The 17,860-nt window shown below is 47.4% G+C and overlaps 1 protein-coding gene across 2 annotated transcripts in view; it reads right to left on the bottom strand.

The window, feature by feature from the left end:
* The window catches only part of LATS2 (large tumor suppressor kinase 2), a 141,650-nt gene extending 124,841 nt beyond the window's left edge, over positions 1-16,809 (bottom strand). The window contains exons 1-2 of one of the 2 annotated variants that reach the window (XM_069202265.1): positions 16,600-16,809; positions 15,760-15,960 (exon numbers count right to left, since the gene is read on the bottom strand). The gene's annotated coding sequence lies outside the window, so the exon portion shown is untranslated. Of the gene's footprint in view, positions 1-14,852; positions 15,259-15,759; positions 15,961-16,599 lie in introns of those variants that run through there. The other variant, XM_069202264.1, reaches the window with a different exon arrangement.
* Between the last annotated feature and the right edge of the window lie 1,051 nt (positions 16,810-17,860).

The following is a 17,860-nucleotide window of genomic DNA, read 5'->3' as shown; positions in this document are numbered from 1 at the left end:
TAGAGGCCAAGCGCCCTGTGAGTGACGGGGGAGCCTGGAAACCAAGGGTCAAGGGATGGCTATCTCCAAATGGGTGGACCCAAGAGGGGGACGCCAAGTCAAGAGGGTGGAACTAAATGCGTTTCATGGACACAGATTTAAAAAGCAAGGAGCCACTGGATCAAAACGAGTAGTTATCACAACAAGACATACGACAATAGCCTCGATCTCAGTGTAAACAAGAGGAGAGAGAGGAGAGGATTAGATTAAGAGAGGGCAAGATAAGTAGAGGATACGAGAGCAGACCACAACAATCAGCGTGGGGCACGAGGCGTGGCGGCGCTAGAAGGAATAACTCCCAGGTCACTTTTACAGCGAGCACAGCTTCGAGCTAATAACCTTAAGAGAACTGCTCCTGTGAAGGGAAAACTTAATTCGTAATGACTGGAACGAAGTGCACGCTGTTATTGGCGCTTTATCTTTTTTGAAAAAAGTAACTCAATACTGAGATCATTAATAGTAAAGAAAGCAGAAGCTCGGGAAAACTTGAGGTCACCTTTAGTCGAGATCACAGCTACCGCCCCATCCCCCCACCAAAGTAATAGAGAATACCTTGAATCCCCCGGACCAGCGAAGAGCTGTGCACACTAAGTAATGACCCTAAAAGAATGATGGTTCCGCTATCCCCAAAACCCATCATAAGCAACATGCATCTACCCAAGAGGGAACCAAAAATGGCCCAAAAAGAAACATCTGCTGAGCCCACGACGGCCCCTTACACAAACTCTCCTCCTGTGTTGGACCAAAGTCCACATTTGGACTTTGAGATGTTGAGCCACGTATCACTAAAAATAGTAATAAAGACTCGGAGACGGTCCTCTCCAGCCCTTCCAATGATCTGAACAAGTCCCTCTCAGGTGTGGGATCCGGGGCATTACCTCACCACAAACCCAGTCTACCAAAACTTGATGGTCCACCCGTATGGTGCACAGACATGACTAGCATTCTTGGACCCACTGTAGGGCAATCCAACTCCATGCGACAAAATAAAATGGAAATCCAAGTAAATCCTCTGCAGACCGTAGCAGCCTGTTAGCGTATTAATTATTATGAATTAATGTACTGTGGTAAAGAGGAAGCTGTGAAAGCAGAAGGAAACTGTACCTGTGCCCACTAACAGACAAACCGTCAACATTTCCAGAGGTAATGAGCACACTAATTTAGCACCTTAAAAGAGTGACACCAGACATCGCTATTCAGACAACATGTCATGAAAAGAAGGCCCCATAAAACATTTTAACCATTGGCTTGAATGTCTCCTTGCCAGCCGCTGGGTTGTCAGTAAGGTATGTGTTCACCTCCCTCGCATCAACACAATAAAAAAAAGAGTTAAACCGTGAAGAGGTGTCCAGACGTTCATAATAGTGGTCCTTTCGCTAGACAGAAGAAAGAGTGGAGCTGGATTATCAAAGCTTAGACTCTTAGATTCAATAGATAGGTCTTTAGCTGTTTACAGAAACTCAAAAGTTGGCTTCCGTTCTGCGTGAAAGGAGCCTGGAATGTAATGCTTTGGAGGTTAATACTGTTAGAGATCTTCCTCCAGACCTGTTTTTTTTTATACATAGGGATAGATAACAAATGTTGAGACAGAGTCTGAGTAAGGAAGTAGTGAACAAAAAAATACATAAAATTCTGTTATTTTGATGAGCCTTATGACAGTCATTATGCCTTAAAGAGGCTTCTTGAAGTTACTGGCAGCCAATGAAGCTCACAAAGGTGAGAAGAAACTGATGATTTCTGATTACGTCGCAGGACCAGCCTGGCTGCCCCATTTTGGACGGACCACCTAGGCTCTGTGAATCAAATATTTTGGGAGATTTACCAGTAAGGGTTGACAGTAATTTAGCCTGGATAGTATCAGGGCACAGACCAGAATAACCCCAGATGCTGCAGGGCGAAAAGGAAGAGTCTTCCAGTTGACACTTAACAGCTCCACACATGTAGCTGTTAGCACCTAATGGTGCACGTTTAGCAGGTTAACACCACACAGCCATAATAAAAACAAGCATTTGCAATGCAATAGGTCTTGCATTTGCTTGAGTTGATGCTATTGCTGTTGTAAATGCAAAACTGGACTTTTCTTGCCGCATTAATTGGTCAAATCCACTGCATAATTTGGTCCTCTTCCCCAACATAATTCCAGTGGCCCTGCTATAGCTAAAGTGCCTCCATTTACCTTCTTCCTCTATCTCAGCAAAAATGAAAAATGTTGCCAATATTTACTATATTTTTATATTATTATTTTGGGCCCCTCCCCAACCTAGCTTGAGGATCCAGAGATGCCTAGACAGAAATAGTGCATCGTGGTGAACGTTTTAATAGTCCCGTTGTCCTAGGACAACCACACAGTGAGGTATGGGCAAAAATGTTTTGTAAAAGGAATGCACCACAAAGCATTATGGGGCGAGTTTCTGAGTGCAGTGAATAATGTAGCATCTTGACTATAATGCTCATAACAGCCCCTAAAGGACACCTCAATAAAAATTGCATTTGTAAGAAACATGGTCATGTAATAATATAGTCAGCCACTAGAGAGCATAACCACATGAAAACACAAGGGCATAACATAATGCAGTATAACCATATATTTAGCCACTAGAGGACTTAGCACATTTAAAATTTTCAGGCCTTGCAGGCATACTAGAATAATATTACAAACAAGGCCCTTAAAACATAAACTACTCCCAGAAGTAAAACAAAAGTTCCAGCCATTAGAAAACATAAAAAGACACTGAATGGTGGGAGGGGTTATTATTTTGTGGTCCCCCCAACCTAGTGTGGGGACCCAGAGATGACATAGACAGAAAGAGCGTGCTGTGCTGAATGTTTTGATTGTGGCCCCATTGTCCTAGGACCACCACACAATGAGCTATGGGGTGAGTTTCCGAGTGCAGCAAATATTGTAGGCGGTAACAAAGCAGCCTTAAGGCGGGACAAACATAAAGCATTTACCTGCAAAATCAATTGAATTTTGAAATGCAGTCCAAGGAAGGAATGAAAGTGATGGGCGTGAGATGGGCGTGGTGAAAGCCCACAGAAGTAGATTACAACATGTAAAGAGACAGCGCTTGCACTGCCTAGGCTCGACCTAAAAAAATGATGATATTCAGACACTCTAAGATCTAGCGAGGAATGCCATGTGGAACCATGGGGAGCTGTACCTCGGGTGCCTGATTGCAAAAGTAAGACTGCTGGTGCCCGAAGGTCTGCTCAGAATCCTGCACACCTTGTGTCTTTTATCCACTACTAGACATTTTGTGCCCCTTTATCTCATTTTTGCAGGTTCCTGCTTCCTTCCTTTTTTAAGTGTTTTCCTTCTTTTTCTTCCTTCATCTTTCTGCCTTGTTTGATTTTCCCTCTCTTGCTCTCAGTAAATGTCTGGTGCAGAAAAATAAGTGTTGTCTCAAATAATTAGTGCAGGTGGCCCCCACCGGCTCAAATTAAGCATTGCACACTTCCTAAAAGCTATCCTAAAGAGGAGCCACATAAGAAAATTCCTTAGAATCCTAAAAGTGTAGAACAACTAGAGGTAAAAGACCCCTGTTGAATCGCCTGCTTTAACCAGAAAAAATAAGAAAGGATTACAAACGTTGGCCAAAAGGCAAAATAGGAGCACAAAACCATCAATAATCTGGTGGGAGGGTGACGTGGGGGGAAGTCATCTGTCATAAAGCCCGCTCCAATTTTCGATACTCAGAGAACAGAGGCAATTCCAACAAAACCAACAAGTGAACAATGATCTGCAAGACGCAAATTCAATGGGAACTCATAATATTAAAGTCAGATGTCCAGGAAAACCACAGTCCACAAGCTTTAAAAAAATCACAGTTTAATTAATCCCTTTCTTAATTTGTGGAGCAACAAAAAAAAAAAAAAAGAACCCGGAATTGGAAAACTTAAGTTACACCCAAATGTAACAATATGACTATTTCATCATGTTGGTTGCTTTTAGACCAGGAAAACCACAATCCACAAGCTTTAAAAAAATCACAGTTTAATTATCCCCTTTCTTAATTTGTGGATCAACCAAAAAAAAAGAAAAGAACCCAGAATTGGAAAACTTAAGTTACGCCCAAATGGAAAAATATGACCATTTCATCATGTTGGTTGCTTTTAAACCATTGAAGAATGGGTTCCTAAAAAAGAAAATACTGGGTGTAACCTTTGCAAGCAAAGACTTTAATCCTTATTTTGGACTATAAACAGCATGTTTAACTGGGATGTTAGGATTTTCCTTCCACAACTAGAAAGAAATCCTTACGTCCTGCCCGCAACCCGCCCGCAACCTTGGCTTCATCTTGGACCCTCTTCTCACCATGACCAAGCAAGTCAACGCCGTGTCCTCCGCCTGCTTCCTCACCCTCCGCATGCTCCGCAAGATCTTCCGCTGGATCCCCACCGACACTAGAAAAACCGTAACCCACGCCCTCGTCACGAGCCGCCTGGACTACGGCAACACCCTCTATGCTGGGACCACCGTCAAGCTCCAAAAACGCCTGCAACGTATTCAAAACGCCTCGGCCCGCCTCATCCTCGATGTACCCCGCAACAGCCACATCTCCGCACACCTGAGACACCTGCATTGGCTCCCAGTCAGCAAAAGGATCACCTTCTGACTTCTCACCCACGCACACAAAGCCCTCCACAACAAGGGACCGGACTACCTCAACCGTCGCATCAGCTTCTACGCCCCCACCCGTCTCCTCCGTTCCTCGGGCCTCGCACTCGCTGCCGTCCCGCGCATCCGCCGCTCCACGGCGGGTGGGAGGTCCTTCTCCTTCCTGGCAGCCAAGACCTGGAACTCCCTCCCCACCAGCCTCAGGACCACCCAGGACCACTCCGCATTCCGGAGACTCCTAAAAACCTGGCTTTTCGAGCAGCAGTAATCCCCCCCCTTTTCCCCTAGCGCCTTGAGACCCGCACGGGTGAGTAGCGCGCTTTATAAATATTAATGATTTGATTTGATTTGATTTCATCTTTAACAAAGCCGACGACATCATCGCCCCGCACCTCCAGACCGTCATCAACTCTTCTTTTTCTTCTGCTACCTTCCCCGAATGCTGGAAGCACGCCGAAGTCAACGCCCTACTAAAGAAACCTACGGCTGACCCAAGCGACCTGAAAAACTTCCGCCCCATCTCTCTTCTACCTTTCCCAGCCAAGGTAATAGAAAAGACCGTCAACAAACAGCTGACCACCTTCCTGGAAGACAACAACCTGCTCGACCCTTCACAAACCGGATTCCGAACCAACCACAGCACGGAAACCGCCCTCATCTCAGTCACAGACGACATCAGAACCCTGATGGACAACGGTGAAACAGTCGCCCTCATTCTCCTCGACCTCTCGGCTGCCTTTGACACCGTCTGTCACCGCACCCTAATCACCCGCCTACGCTCCACCGGGATCCAAGGCCAGGCCCTGGACTGGATCGCCTCCTTCCTCGCTAACCGCTCCCAAAGAGTTTACCTCCCTCCGTTTCGCTCAGAACCCACCAAGATCATCTGCGGCGTACCTCAAGGCTCATCGCTCAGCCCGACACTCTTCAATGTCTACATGAGCCCCCTCGCCGACATCGTACGCAAGCACGACATCATCATCACCTCCTACGCCGACGACACCCAACTTGTACTCTCCCTCACCAAGGACCCCGCCAGCGCCAAGACCAACCTACAAGAGGGTATGAAGGACGTCGCAGATTGGATGAGGCTCAGCCGCCTAAAGCTGAACTCTGAAAAAACGGTAGTCCTCATCCTCGGCAACACCCCGTCCGCCTGGGACGACTCCTGGTGGCCCACGGCCCTCGGCACCGCACCGACCCCCGCAGACCACGCCCGCAACCTCGGCTTCATCTTGGACCCTCTTCTCACCATGACCAAGCAAGTCAACGCCGTGTCCTCCGCCTGCTTCCTCACTCTCCGCATGCTCCGTAAGATCTTCCGCTGGATCCCCGCCGACACCAGAAAAACCGTGACCCACGCCCTCGTCACGAGCCGCCTGGACTACGGCAACACCCTCTACGCCGGGACCACAGCCAAACTCCAAAACCGCCTGCAACGCATCCAAAACGCCTCGGCCCGCCTCATCCTCGACGTACCCCGCAACAGCCACATCTCCGCACACCTGAGACACCTGCATTGGCTCCCAGTCAGCAAAAGGATCACCTTCCGTCTTCTCACCCACGCACACAAAGCCCTCCACAACAAGGGACCGGAATACCTCAACAGACGCCTCAGCTTCTACGTCCCCACCCGCCCCCTCCGCTCCGCTGGCCTCGCACTTGCTGCCGTCCCTCGCACCCGCCGCTCCACGGCGGGTGGGAGATCTTTCTCCTTCCTGGCGGCCAAGACCTGGAACTCCCTCCCCACCAGCCTCAGGACCACCCAGGACCACTCCGCTTTCCGGAGACTCCTAAAGACTTGGCTGTTCGAGCAGCGATAACCCCCCCCTTTCCCCCCTAGCGCCTTGAGACCCGCACGGGTGAGTAGCGCGCTTTATAAATGTTAATGATTTGATTTTGATTTGATTTGATTACGTTCTTGAAAATAAACTGGGCCAGCAACACATAACAAGGCAAACTGCTCCTATTTGAATAGAACTTTAGGACCTGACTGCCCTCTTTAAGCCATAGACCCAACACTAATAATAAAATATGCTAGGCCAAATTAAGAAAAGAGAGTATTAAACTCAGGTAACCAAAGGAGCTTGGAAGTTACATCCCTAAATCACTATTCCTAGCAAGAAACTAACTCGAGTTCTTTCAACTATAACAAATTGCTCTTGGAACAGTAGAGGTATTAAAACCCGAGAAGCATTGCATCACATATCTCGCTAAAACATAAGCTGTCTTCAAGAAACTTCGGCCATGAACGAAAGCTTCTTAGTGTGCTTTAGCAAAACTTGCAACCAAATATGCCAAATTAGGCCACATAGCGAGAGGACTTTCAATTTATTTGTCCTGCGAAGTCTCATGCAACTTGGTGAGATTGAAGTTAGGCCAAGACTCATGCCTGATAATCAAAACAGATCCCAGGCAAATTCCTGGTGACTGTATCCAACAACCTGATAATTTCTATTGCAGACACAAAACCAAGCTCCAAAATGGAAAAGTGAAACATTTATTTATTTTGCAAGATGCACAGAGTGGTGAGAGGAGAGTATCATCAAAGTTTGTGGATTTTACCAGGCGATGTCCAACAGAATTACCAGAGGTGAAAACAGAAAATGACAGCTTCTGTAAGATCCCTGCACCTGCTATCAGGGGCAAAGGTGAATTAAAAAGGGCTCAGCCCTAATAATAATAATGCCCAGCTCAAGATAGCAGACATTAAATGGATGTCTACTGCATTATCAACAACCAGTTTTCTCCCATTTCCCAACAAAGGATTTTAAATAAAAGTCCCACTACTAGCCAGCGATCACTCTTCCCTACACATAGTCATTAAATGAGATTTGGTGAGAAATGAAACTCCAAATGCTGGGAAATGCTATTGATATCAAACCTGTGAAAAGAGTTAAAGGGAATACAAGTAAAGTGGTCCTCCCGAATCCCATTCTAAACAATGCAATAGAGGCAAGCAAGAGAAGTGAAAATAGGAACATCACCATCCCTTCAGTGGAAGCATTCTGGCATTCATTCATTCAATGACTGCAAAGTTCCCTCGTAAGTGTGCGCCGACAAAACAAACAGATGGGGAAGGAAAACAAATACAGCTCAGTAGTGATAAGATCAATAAAGAAACAAATGAATCAGTTGACAAAGAAGTATAAGAATGGATGAATAAAGGAATCAATAACCAAAGAAATATGATTAATTCGTGGTGGCTACAAAAAACCAACTGACAGTAAAAATAGAAGACAATAGAACTTAGCTGGATCAATTTACATGAAATCTGTAAGTCTAGTGATTGTTGTAAGTTTTGGAGCAGAGTTAATCAACTGCTATGACAAGACAGGAGAATGGAATTCAACGGTGTGCCTGTAGCAGAATGGGCACCTTATATAAAGCCATTACATTGCACAGGTACTCTCACAAACCAACCTGCCCTGCATGATACACTGCGAAGAGAAAAACAGATCTACTGTTTTTTAAATGCACAGAAGTTCAGAAGTTTCAATCTTCTTTCAGAACCGACCACACCTAGTCCGAGTGGTCTCCCAGTAAGTATGCTTAAGGCGCATTCACCTTTATGGGCAGGGATTGTGACATATATATACACTAATGCCCTGCAAAATAACAGTGTTCCTGTTAGTTGGAGGGTTCTCCGTTAGTGCCCATTCACAAAAAAGGCTCTTACTCATCCTTGGCTAGTTAAGGTATGACTGCTCTGTTAGATAGAGAGGGAAAATGCTTTGCCAAGCTTCTCTACACTGAACTGGAACACTGAGCAATCATAGAGGCTTATCCCACATCACCAAATGGGCATTCAGAAAGGAAATTGCATAGAAGCTAACTTATTAAAGCTCTCTTTCATTATACATTGATCATCTGCACCCAAAAGTGACTTTCTATATACCACCTTTATTGACTTGGGCACAGCTCGTGATGGTGTAGACGGAGGAAAACTATGGCAAAAACGTCAAAAATTGCAAATCCTGGTCCCTCTGCTGACCACTATTATTTCATTGTACAAGAGAACATAGGTAAAGATCCGACTAACTGGAGAAAGGATAGTATCAGAGAAGGACTTTACCGGCAAGGGTTTAAAACAGGGCTGCAATCTTGCACCCGTTGTCTAATCTATACCCAGCAGATGTGATGGGTGTCCTAAAACAAAAGTAACCATGTACCCCCCAAAATTAAAAATTAAAACCTGTACTCCAGTACCTAGATGACACTGCCTTTTGAGATAAGACCCATAAGGGTCTGCATAATGCTCTGCTCTCTTTACATAAATGCTGCCTTGAAAATAGCCATAGAGTCAGTAAAGAAAAAATGAAAATAGTAATTTTTGTGCATAAGCACAAAAAGGACCACTGGCAAGTTGACAGAACCCCCTAAAACGAGTTAAAAGCTACAAATATTTGGGAATGTGGTTCGAAGAAAGGGTTGGATTAATAATACAGTTTGAAATGTTGAAGGTCAAGGCCTTTGCCTTAAAAGTTGCACTCACATAGTTCTTTAACAAACTCTGTGGTCCTCAAGTTCTACCAATGCTTTGTGTAGTGGCGGACATGTTCCTAGTGACAATTACATATGGTATGATAGTCTCTCATGGGAAGTTATCAGGGTAACAAATGTTGCACAGTCCCAGAAGTACAGAACCCTTTTCCATCTTTCAGACTGCCCATGACAAGCACAGGTGAGACTGGAATTCGACCAGGTGTACGGGCTTTACGCAAATTGCTTCTCATGTTGTGTAAAACTGAGAGCAGCTCCGGCTCATTCCATGAAGGGGATTCTATGGAAAGAAACCTTAAGAAGGAGACAAACTCCATGCAGCGAATATTTTAATTCAGCCTTACTAAATATACCATTTGCCGAAATCTGGGAGAAGACCTGGCCAGACCCACGGGTCATACTTTCATGTATGGTCAGCAGCACATACAGATTTGAAGAAAGACGACTTTTCTTTAATTATCCATTTACTTTAATCGAGACATGCACAATAATTAGATGAAGGTTCTTGTTGATGCCCGTTAAAGGTTATTAATATCACAATTTGAATAGTGATGTGAATACTAGATGCAAGTTGAGCAATTAGCCAAAGGAGTCCGGGATTCATGTCTCATGTCTGTGTAAATCCTTAAGTGCAGAGAAAGATTGATATTAAAACTAATGTCCCTACTTTTAAACATTCGGTCATTTCAGGAAGCGATTGAGATCACGCTTACCTGACACAAATCCCCGAATGACTTGTCTTTTTAAAGTTTATGTTGGTTCCCTGTAATAAAATTGAAGCTGCCTCAGGCACGTGTCAGCAGACTGTCCTGGCTCTATAAACCAATCTGCAGTAGATGGAATTTTATAGATGTTATGCAAGTATATTCTCTGTGTAATCCATTGCTATTTCTGTCTATTGCTTGCGTGATTCTAATTAATTGTACAATAAAAATCTAATTAATTTATTCACATGGGTAAAACGCCTCTAGAGAGAGCCACAGATGCACATTAGGTCACTGAGACATTGGGACACGGTGACACGGCCATTGTAACTGAGAAACAGACATTGAGACGGGGAGTCATTGAAACAGGGTCGGAGACATAAGCACAGGGTTGGGAAACTTGGACACAGTAAAATATAGACAGTAGCATAGCAAGTCACAGACTAGAGTGGAGGAAGAAACTGGCACTGGAGCAGGTAAACATAGGAGCTGGTACAGGAGAGAAGGACACGGAAATGGGATGGTGAGCCACGGACTAAAGGATAAGAACATTGAGATGCTTCAAGAGGGGGACAGACGCGGAGACTGGACGAACAAGACACAGATGCTCGGACACGGAGGCACAGCCGCCGGGCCAGGGTGCATGGATACTAGGATAGGCATTCACGGACTGACCCGGGGATACTCAGACCCTAGGAAAGGGAGACACCGCTCTGGGATATGGAGACACAGAAGCCGGGCCAGGGTGCATGGATACTAGGATAGGTATTCACGGACTGACCCAGGGATACTCAGACGCAGGGACAGAGAGACACCGCTCTGGCATATGGAGACACAGCCGCCGGGCCAGGGTGCATGCATACTAGGATAGGTATTCACGGACTGACCCAGGGATACTCAGACGCAGGGACAGAGAGACACCGCTCTGGGATATGGAGACACAGCCGCCGGGACAGGGTGCATGGATACTAGAATAAGCATTCACAGACTGACCCAGGGATACTCAGACCCTAGGAAAGAGAGCCACCGCTCTGGGATACGGAGACACAGCCGCCGGGCCAGGGTGCATGGATACTAGGATAGGCATTCACGGACTGACCCAGGGATACTCAGACCCTAGGACAGAGAGCCACCGCTCTGGGATACGGAGACACAGCCGCCGGGCCAGGGTGCATGGATACTAGGATAGGCATTCACGGACTGACCCAGGGATACTCAGACCCTAGGACAGAGAGCCACCGCTCTGGGACAGGGAGACACAGTCGCCGGGCCAGGGTGCATGGATACTAGGAGAGGCATTCACGGACTGACCCAGGGATACTCAGACCCTAGGACAGAGAGCCACCGCTCTGGGATACGGAGACACAGCCGCCGGCCAGGGTGCATGGATACTAGGATAGGCATTCACAGACTGACCCAGGGATACTCAGACCCTAGGAAAGGGAGGCACCGCTCTGGGACAGGGAGACACAGCCGCCGGGCCAGGGTGCGTGGATACTAGGATAGGTATTCACGGACTGACCCAGGGATACTCAGACCCTAGGACAGAGAGCCACCGCTCTGGATACGGAGACACAGCCGCCGGGCCAGGGTGCATGGATACTAGGATAGGCATTCACGGACTGACCCAGGGATACTCAGACCCTAGGACAGAGACCACCTCTCTGGGATATGCAGATAAGGATCCTGGGTCACAGACGAGCTGACTCTTGGGCTGTAGACACACATACACCAGGAGGGGAAGCCATGGATATAGAGACAAAATCACTGGAGAAGGAGATAAAGTAGAAGTGGGCACTGGGGCAAGATGCATGTACACTCGACTGGATACACAGATTCAAGGACAGGGCGACATAAACATCTTGTACAGTAGGGGGGGAAGAAGCAGATACGGGGTCAGGGAGATAGGGACGCAAACAGAACGAGACATGCATTTGGGAAGAGAGACACAGCCACGGAGACATAAATACATGGGAGCCAGGACAGGGTGAGGCTGGTATTGGGACAGGGAGTGGGGGTTAAAAACAGGGGTCAAAATTGTTATGTGTGACTGATCACAACAGAGGTCAGTGATGGATGTTCAAAAAGATTTCTTATTATGCTGACATACGAAAAAGGTTGCAAGGCCATGCATTTTGCCATTTCATTGATGCATTCACAGATATTTTTACACTTTTGCATATCAGCCTCTAGTCATGTGTAATGCTGTCAGGCACTCTTGGCTTTCTATCCAGCAACACTTTGCATCTCGGGCTCTGTAGTCTTGAATGGTAATGGCATTGCAAGTGTGGTCAGAAATACCAGCATGGAAAGTGCTGTTGATTAAAAGCCAACACTGGATAAAGGTGACCCCTAGAACACTCTGCATCTTAGGACTTGTGATTTTGCCTGTACGGTCACACGTGAAAGTGCTGCAAAGTGCTACTGGCTAGAACTTCAGCACTGGCCTGTGGTGGTGCATGTAACAAGAGGAATTTAGCTGCTATGTGTGACTTCCATATGTGTTAACAAGATCAAAGCAGACCTAAGCTGATAGGGGAGGTGAAGGAAAGCTGCACCTGGGGTTGAAACACAGACGTGCACAGTAAATATTAATATTGCTTCCCTAGGGGAAGGAGTGGTTATAAGAAAATCGTCTGTTTTGGTTGTTGGGAAAGCTCAGACTTACACCTCCTAATATAACTGCTTAAGATTTGTCCCTGATTATTTGCTTTGGATTAATGTAACCTACAGGTTGACTTAAAAACAGAATAAAGAATTGAAAAGGGAAAAAGGCATTGGCAAAATGAAGTATTGACCCACCAACCTTGGCTCTGAAGTGCACTTATTTATAAGTGGATGTGTACGTGTAAAAATGCTGACACTCATGGTGCGAGAAAGCCAATGTCTGAAGTGGACTGATCCATCGCCCCAACCTGTAGCTGTGGCGGGCAGAGGCAAAATGCGAAGAACAGTCAAACAGATCAATGGATGAAGATAACCGATTCAATGACCCTCCACATATCCATATAAATAAGTATTTTTTTGTATTGTTTTATTACATTAAGAACATGGTGTCTCTCAGCCAGAACTAAAAACAGGAATATCCGAATCATTTTTATCTCCAGAAGTGCAAAAAGAGGTTTTCCCGGTCTCACTGGTACTCTGCTTGTTGGATACTGTTCTTTTTTCCTGAATCAGCTATGTGGGGCTCGGATTAGTCAGCCGCAAAGGATGCTGGGACTTGAAATGTGTTAGTTTCCTGATTTGCTGCTGAGGTAACAGTGTAGAGACAACGCAGAGAAACTTTTAGTTTTGGCATAAAAGCCATGTTGTTTGTGTCCTCTAGTAAATGTAGTCAAACTGTGTATGTACACTACCCCATTACAGGGGCACCGCAAAATCTGATTAGGAGCCCCTAAACCTTCATCTAGGCCTGTCACTTAATGGATATAAACAAGCCTTTAGGGAGCAGGACCCCTCTTGAAGGCAGGACGCCCCCTACGCCTTAGGTCCTAAAGAGGCCTACCTTTAGCCTCTGACCTTGTTATTCATGGGCACTGTCCCACCCGTGCGCCCACCTTCTCATAACCTATTGGTAGATCATGTTTCAGAAAGTAACGTGGAAAAGCTCAATATCTTTCATACCACGTACATGGCTGTCCCCACGTACATGGCTGTCCCCACGTACATGGCTGTCCCCACCTGGCTTGGCAACATTTAGTACACGTGCGCCGTTCACCTCTGCAGGTCAGGATGTTGACACAAATTCAGAATCTACAGGTAAAAGTACTCGTTGGCCAAATGACCAAAACAGCGATGGCATACATTATTGGCAGTCCTATAAAGCAGTTGTAATGTTTTATGCGAGTGGCGTTTTCTGAGAAGCCGCACGCTTTCTGGGGGACTTGTGAGTATTTGGGAGGATGAAATAATGCCTCGCCATCATCTGCCCTAGGGCTCCCCGCCCATATGAATTCACTGACTTGGGGATCACACTGGGAAACCAGGGCAAAAAGCAAAAACAAAACTAGTTTGGGGGGGAATTAAAGTCACGAGTTTGGGAAACTATGGGTAGCATTTAGTAAGGGTGGAGGGAAGCGGACCAGGCTAAATAACACATCAAACACGAGCCTGAAGAGTAAAAACTCGGCCTGGGTGGGGCAGAGGAATAATTTCCAAGACCCTATTTAAATTAATTGAGTACGAACATCTTTAATGAGGAAGACTACATTCACCTTTCCAAAGTGCAACGGTAGTGGGTGGGTGGGCTATGCAGGGGTCCTGCATCAGGTCATGCAGAAGTCTCTCTATACCTATAGTTCACTTTTCCACAGAACCCCCATACTCTACCCTTTCTCTCGGCGGGGGTATGCAGGAGTCTGACTTTGACTTCGGTGCCCTGAAGCTGGGGCCTGTGGCTGGGGTTTGCCACCTAGACGCCCCCTTCTTATGATCTGTCGCCCCTTCCACGGGGCGGTGCTGCTCGTAGCCGGGTGAAGGAAGCTCGGGGTCCCGCAGACTTTGCCTCGCCAGTCCTGTTCGGGGCCTCGTGGGTTGCCGGAGCTGAGGGGACCGCAGTTCCTCGTCCGCCTTCTTCCCCCGTCCCACCAGGAAGCACAGGGCTGTCCAGGCAGCGAGGCCCGATGAGCGCCCCGAGGCCTGGCTCTCTGCTCCGGAGAGGCCGGGCAGGGGGGCAGAGGCGCGGGAGGGAGAGGCCTCAGACCCCGAGCCCAGGTCCGGGCAGCTGCTCCCTAACAACTGTACGGCAGGGAAAGCCCCGGCCATGTACAGGCTAGTGGGAATGAAAACTCCGCAGGCCACCAATTAACACAACGCGCCTCCCGGCAGTCCTCTGGGCGCTATGCGAACGGACAAGGAAGCCGAATTGCTTATTCATATTGTAAATGCAGCAACAGCGCGTTCAGGCAGATTTTAAAGTAAAAACTGAGAAATCCGGCGAGCGGCAGGGGAGTGAGTGTGCTTCCCTGCTAGCCCCGGCTGCTTACCATCGCTGCCTTCCGTTCCTGTACGCTCGGGGTCCCGGTATGCTCGTTCCTTCAGGCTCCAGGCAGCCCAGCGCCCAGAGAAGGCCTCTCTTCGCAACCTTCCTCGGTCCGCTGTTGTTGAAAACTTTTTCGCTCTCTCTTCTTTTCCTGTGCCTTGGAGAGCAGCGTAAGGAACTGGGCAGCCGGAGGGAGGGAGGCGCATTCCGGAGCAGGAGAATGTGGAGTATGATCAGGGCGAGCCCTGCTCTGGCAGAAGCACTCCCGCCCTTCAGGCGGGACACAGGCGGGTCAAACCTCACTCCCTGGGTGTCTCAGCGCTGCTGATGGCCGCAGACACGCTCGCTCTCACCTGGACAGTCTATGCACAGGCGAAATTCACCCACTCCTCTCACCCATGGTGGACATGATATCCTTCCTGGCTCACAGCCGCAGGCAGACCCTTTAACCTTTCTCTTCTACGCATGTGCATACCTGTACGAGGTGTGTTTGGTATGTAATGAGAGGGTCCCGGTGCTCCAGTGGCCACCCAAGTAAGTGTCCAGGAAACAAGTGCATCGGCATCATTGCTGCTTTATGCTGTGCCCCGCATCCAGGGCCGGACTGGATTGCAGCACATAGCGCTCAATGGCGCAACACGGACGGTTGGCGCTGTACGTACACAGACGTAGGCAGTCTTACAGAGTGGCCACATTAGAGTTCAAAGGGCCGACATACATTTGCAGCTGGGCTGTAAAGCCTGCAGTGGGGCACAAGGGACACGTGCAATGGAGGGTGGAGTTTTATACGTGTGTACATTATATATATATATATATATATATATATATATATATATATATATATATATATATATATATATATAGCGCAAAATAAATGCTTATATGCAGGATCAAAATGAAATAAAACTCACGAGAACTAGTGCCGCTCACTCTTCCAACATCCGCTCACTAGACGGGCCGAATTCTGCCACACTCTTCAAGCTGTATGTGCACAGGAAACTGTCAGTACACCTCGGGTGAAAGGACAGGGGTATGTCCCACTGACCCCTGCTGCCACGCGCCATCTTCTGTCATAGCAGCCGGCAGGATTATTGGGGAACGTCTAGACTTCTCTGGAAAAATAAAGACAAGCCCAGCCATTATCTTACCCACATGAGCAACCTTGAGTAGCGCTACATACACTAGCCTTGCACTAAGTGAACAACTTAGGAGGGCACAGTGTCACCGGGGAGCACGTACCCTATGACTTGCGCTGCAATATTCCTGTGCTCTTTGGGAGACAATCACACGGGGCGCTACATGAAACACACACAATACGCACATTAAATAGGCGGTGCTACTTAAAGCACACAAAATACATACATACTCATGAGATCAGAGTGTAGAAGACTCGCCTTGCACCAGAATACTATTATAGCACGGACTACAGGCACAGCGCGAACCTGGGCAGCCAAGCTTTGCTGAATTTCGTATTTCGTGATGTCCACGTGCACGATCTAGCGGGATTCTTGAGCAGCTTCTTACAGAAGTTCACTAGCTGTAACAGCTCTAATGAATTTCACTATGCTTTGTTGGTCAGCAAGCGCATTGAAGCAATCTAGTAGTTCCTAAAGCGCTGTGTGAGGAAAACCCTCAATATACTCAATCAAGCTCAATCAGAAGTGAGATCCTGCAGATTCCGGTGATCTTTGGTTGAGTGGCAAGACAAGGGTATACAGACAGATTTGTAATGCAGTTGAGGCGTCACTCACCAGCTCCTCTGTAGTGGGTGACAAATCCTGTCTCTAACTCGTAGCGCTCCACGTGGGGTTGCACACCGCCCCTCTCTAGCAGACTGTGCAGATGCGCCCTGCTCAGTTTGTAGGGATGGGTCCTTGCCTCAACAGAGAGCCGCTCTCTTCAACCCCCTGATCAGACTCCATTTTCTCCCGTCGAGCTTCACTCTACACTACAGAACTGAGCTGGAACAGTCACTGCATTGTTTGCATTCCTTTCGGGCCACGTGACGCCCTGTTGCACGTCACTCCCCTCAGCCCGCCCTCCCCGGACATTCCAGCAGCAGGGGAGGGGCCTCTATGCCCCTGCAGGCTTCTGCCGTCTCCCTCTCTCCAGTGCTTTAAATGGAGAACTCGCAGTGAAGGTACCTGCCGTGACTTCTCGCAGTACCTGGCCGCGTCCCCGGGCTGGCTAACTCCGGCAGCGCTTATCAAGAGTATTGCAGCGCTTCCTAGACAGGCCACCCCCTTCCCTGGCACTGAAGACGTAGAAGCACCCTGCAAGCGCAGTCTCACGATACCTGCTCCCCCAGAATGCACGCACTGTCCCATTGAAGCTATTGCAGCGGTGTTGGCTTTAACTAGGCATCCTTTCACCCGGAGGAACGCCGATCCTGCCCGGCTGAAAAACAGCTTTTGAAGTACTTCACAGAATGTGCCGTTAACACAAAAACTCTTGTCCTAAACGTTACAGCACGCCACCCATTCATGTTATGGAACCAGGCACTCATTGTCAGCCCAAGAGTAACAATACCACTGACTAATAACTCCGACTGGTAAACCCCAACTTGTCCCACGCCTGGTGCGCGCAGCCCTTTCCAACAATGTTTTTATTTATACTCGCGTAATTGCTGCCTCCTTTATAATGACCATAAAACCATGAACGCAACAATGAAAATAAAAAAGACTGGAAAGAATTACATACATCAGACTTGTGGAGGCCTAAGCTCTCAGTGAAGCACACCCAGGGCAAACAGATGCACAAAAACAAACCACCCCCAAACAAGAAAAAAGAAAAAACCCTCACCTTTCCTGAAAACAGTGCTGCAAACCACAAGACATCAGAGCCACTCCCTTTACGGCAATGGTAGCTCAGGTGTTGATACATGATGGTTCTTTGGGGTTAGTTTTTTCTGTGCATTTTGGAGCTCATATTTTAACTTTTTCTATTATACATTCATGACTAGTTTAGGGCAAGTTGAGCTGCTCACACCTGACAGAAGACAACGCGAGAGTC

The sequence above is a fragment of the Pleurodeles waltl genome, chromosome 8 (genome assembly GCF_031143425.1).
Source record: "Pleurodeles waltl isolate 20211129_DDA chromosome 8, aPleWal1.hap1.20221129, whole genome shotgun sequence".
Taxonomy (NCBI): Eukaryota; Metazoa; Chordata; class Amphibia; order Caudata; family Salamandridae; genus Pleurodeles; species Pleurodeles waltl.
Note: the sequence above shows the minus strand (reverse complement) of the source record. Positions and strands in the feature narration are given on the sequence as shown.